We start from the raw sequence: 4368 nt of genomic DNA on the forward strand, positions 1-4368 counted from the left end.
AACAAAGTTCAATTTAAAATTGAAATTGAACTAGTCCAATTCGATCAGAATTAAAATCAAACCAAAATCGATTAAAACTAAATTAACCAAAATTAGCATTGAATTGACAATCTCTCTCTTTATATATATATATATATATATATATATATATATATATATATATATATATATATATATATATATATATATATATTAAGAAAAATGACCTTTGAATGATTCGCTTAGTTTTATAATTAGAAAAGGCAGCTGGACTTTGAAGCTTGGGTAACAAGACAAACTCTATTACAATGCTTATATTTATATATGATAAATTGCAACCTTTCTAAATCAACTTCACTCTGTTATGGTCTCTTTCTACTTAGTTTCCATTATTATAATTTTTTTTCTTGTAGATTCAAGGGATTAGATCAATACATCATTCCTTTTGAATTTGGTATTCTTTTCACAACCCTTTTTTTACTCACAACCAAAAATTTTCAATGGAAAATAGTTGGTAGAGTTTGAATCCCAAACCTATTTCTCCACAACTCTGTGAGACAATCGATTATTGAACTAACAATGCAATGGCTTGCACACAACCATTGATGAAATTATATAATTTACATAACCTTAAACGCTACTTGATGATGATCATTTGATTAAAATTTTTTTTTTTTGGTATTTTATCATTTTAAAACTCCATATGATTCTTGTTGAATTTTGTTTGTAAATTCTTTAATTAAATTTCACTTAATTCATAATCATCAGTTTTATAAAATTATATATATATATATATATATATGTGATTCCAAAGAAACTTAAAGAGTGAAATTTCTTTTTGATAATTAAGCTTGATGAGTCGAATTCAAGTTAACAAGCTAAATATTAAATTAAATATGAATCGAGCTCATGAGTTTAATAAACAAACTAAATGCGACCTGAGCTTTAGCTAAATTTAAGTAGAAATTGAGTAACTAAGCTAAAACTTCAATTTGAGTTCGAGCTTAATGAAAATTTAATGAGTTGAGTTTAGACTCTTTTGAAGTCTAATTTGGTATGTTTAAATTCCTAATTATTTCTTCAATAAACGAGACTGAGAATAGAATATAAGAGAAAGGAAAAACAGAAGAACAAAGGCAAAATTAAGATAGAAGAGAGAGGAGAGAGTAATTGATTGTTGCATTGTTTGGATGCCTACTTTCTCTTCCATAACTGGTTTTATACAATCAATTTCTTATTCTAATTCTATTACAATTGAATTTTCTATCACTATATATTAAAATAAAAGGGTAACCAACAAACTAGGATGTTCTCTTGGAAATTATCTGATTATGTATATTGATGCTTATCAAATTTAAAATTTCATAATTTTAGAGATGACTCTTATAGTACTAGATTAAAATTTATAGATAATATGTTAATTTAATTTTTGTAAAGTTTGTAACCACCTGAGTTTTTTTATTATTTGATTGTGTAAATGTTTACGTAACAACTACAAACTGAGACTTGCGCCTAAGCCTTAAGGAGTGTCTTGAGATTGTAGGGCCAGGTAACATCAGGGCTTCCACTCCCAAAGAGCTTACCAAGTTGGTTGTAGGCCTTCTCAGTGAGATGAGCAGAGTCAAAGAACAAATATTCAGTGGGATCATCGCACAATTCATACTCATGTTTTACTCCACTGTCTAAAATTCCTCTAAATGGCCCAGAGCCACAACATGCCACTTTCCTCACCTTAAAACCTTCACAACACGTAATGTAAATCTCTAGTTCCATAACATATTTAAATAAATATTGTCAAAGGTAGATATATAGCTACAGACATACCATATTTTGAAGGTTTGTTCATTCTTTTGCTTAATGAAGTGTAGAAATCAAGAACAGAATATTCAAATCCTTTTAATTCTTTCTGTAGATCCTCAAGGACCTTTGAAAGTGCTCTGTTGTGTAGTTTTATTAAAGCTGTAACTTCTTCCAGGCAGCCACCACTGGTATTTAGTCCTCTAGTGAATGGTGCACAACCATAAGACCTATATTTACAAGTCCAAATCTCCTTCCGCCATTCTTGTAAATTTCCTGAAACACAAAGGTCCAAAACGTAATTAACATAATTAAGCTATGGTAAATTTTAATTTTTCCCAAATTAAAACGAATGATTAATTTCAAAGAAAATTTATTACTTTGATTACACTTGTGAGGTTGCCGATAACAATCTCAACGTAATCTTCCTTGGAGGATGACTGAAACACTGTTGAGTTTGAGGCAACATATACTACGTAATCATTGCCTCATGCGCTAAACAAGTGAAGGGCTTTGGATATTAATTTGTTATAAGTCTCTGCATCACCGAATTGCTGACTCAGTTTTTCATTCACATCCTTGAAATAACTAAGCTGAGTATTAAGGTCTATCACCTATGAAGCAAGAAGGCAAGACCGGAATAAAAAATACCATTCCAGAATTATAAGGTCTGAGTTCGAGTCTCAGTTGGAGTCAATTTAAAAAAAAAAAGAGAAAAAAAGAAAGTTAGTTGAAGCCTAGCAAGTAGCAAGCAAGATTACATACCGTTCCTTGACGAGTTTCAACAGGAGCACCCGCTCCAGCTGATGCAAAGTTCACTCCATAGACATAGTCATGATTACCAGGCTGGAGATACGGTGGAAGCAGAGGTAGCTTTAACCACTCAGCTACAAAGAAAGATGCAATCAATTGAAGTTCAGAACCCATTTCTGTGACAAAGAAAGATATCCAATTTATTAACTAGCTAGAAGAGCAAGAAAAGAAGGAATTTAGAAACATACCAATAAAATCTGGAATTAGTTGGCCATCAGAAAATCTCCCAGTTGGATACTTAAAAAAATGTTTCGCCGTAGGGCCAAACATCTGCCCTGAAACTAGCATTTTTGATGTAATTGTTGTTTCCTGCATCAAATAGTGAATCTCCAAAGATGAACGAGGCAACACTGTTCTCTGGAGACCATAGATCAGTTTGGCAATAAGTTGAGATGAGAAGACTTGAACAAAAAACCAAGACATAAATATGGGAACTTAAGGTTTTTGCCATGTTTAATTGTAGCCCATATTTCATGTTCTGATGGTCAGGTTTATAATGTACAAGACTTGTTGGTTTTTTATATTTCTTTATTTACGGTGATCTCAAAGACGTGCAAGTTAAAAATTGTTGATATTAGCAGCTAAATTAATTTTGGCAATTGTCAACGGGACTAAGCAGCCAGATTAAATTATGAATTTGATAAAGAAATGATTATCTTTCAATCTTCTATTATTTATCTCCTTGGACCATCAATCATCAATGGTTTGTTAATCGAAATATTAATTAAATTTTTGATAGCGGATCGTAGCATATCATACCATCTAGAGATTGGAATTGCTTTTTTTACACGCGTTTATTGAAAATCCCTTAATTATATATCTATTCTCTTACTTTTTTTTTTAATTTTATTCCCAAAATTTTAATATTAAATATTATTATTAATTGAGTAATTAGTTAAAAATAATTACTTAAGTTTATTAATTAGTTTATTTACTAAAGTAACTTCAAGTTTATTAAACTTATTTAATAAAGTGAATTAAGTTTATTTATCACGCGTAAGTTATGTAACAAGATTTTCTATGTAAATGGCTGAGCTTTGTACCATTCTTACAATAACACAAATACATTAAGCAACTAAGAAGAAGTATTTGAAAGAGTTTAAAGTAAAAAAAAAAAAAAATCATTTTTGGGTAGAGCTTTAGATTCAATCACTAGTATAAAGCAGGTTTGAGGCACACAGTGAAATTGTCGGACTTGTCAGACTATTAATGTATCCTAAAAGAGACAAATAAACAGAGAAAATATGTTGTATCATTAGATTTTATCAATTAATTATTCAATATATATATATGTGTGACAAAGGATTAGAATTAACTTATGGTCAAGTATATGCATCATAGTGTAAAAATTATGGAATTTAAACCCTAATGATTCTATCTTCTTTAAGAATTTCTTAAGTACCAAAAAATACAAATGCATTTAAATATAAATATTTAATCTAAAAAATATTAAATTAATTTTTATTAAAACTTATAATAGTCGCATTAAAAAAATATCAACAACAATTATCACATTTTAAAATTTTTTAAAATAGTAGTTCAATAATTAAGTGCAAGAAGCAACTTGCAAGTCTGGCCTACGAGCCTATATATGCCTTGAATAGCTCCTTGGTACGGTGTGTCCGCAAGTGCACGGGTCACAGTAGTATAGTTTTAAAAATTGATATCGATCCCACAGGGAATTGTGCTTAAATTGGAAATAAAAGTATAAGCAAATTAGAATGACAAAAATTAAAAGATATTAAAAATAAAATCTAAAAATTAAAATTAAGACAAAAA

The 4368-nt window shown here is 29.4% G+C and overlaps 1 pseudogene; it reads right to left on the minus strand.

Annotated features, from left to right (window-relative positions):
- Positions 1 to 1395: 1395 nt before the first annotated feature.
- Positions 1396 to 3040, minus strand: LOC110634659 (GDSL esterase/lipase 2-like; annotated as a pseudogene).
- Between the last annotated feature and the right edge of the window lie 1328 nt (positions 3041 to 4368).

Source organism: Hevea brasiliensis, unplaced genomic scaffold (genome assembly GCF_030052815.1).
Source record: "Hevea brasiliensis isolate MT/VB/25A 57/8 unplaced genomic scaffold, ASM3005281v1 Scaf216, whole genome shotgun sequence".
NCBI lineage: Eukaryota > Viridiplantae > Streptophyta > Magnoliopsida > Malpighiales > Euphorbiaceae > Hevea > Hevea brasiliensis.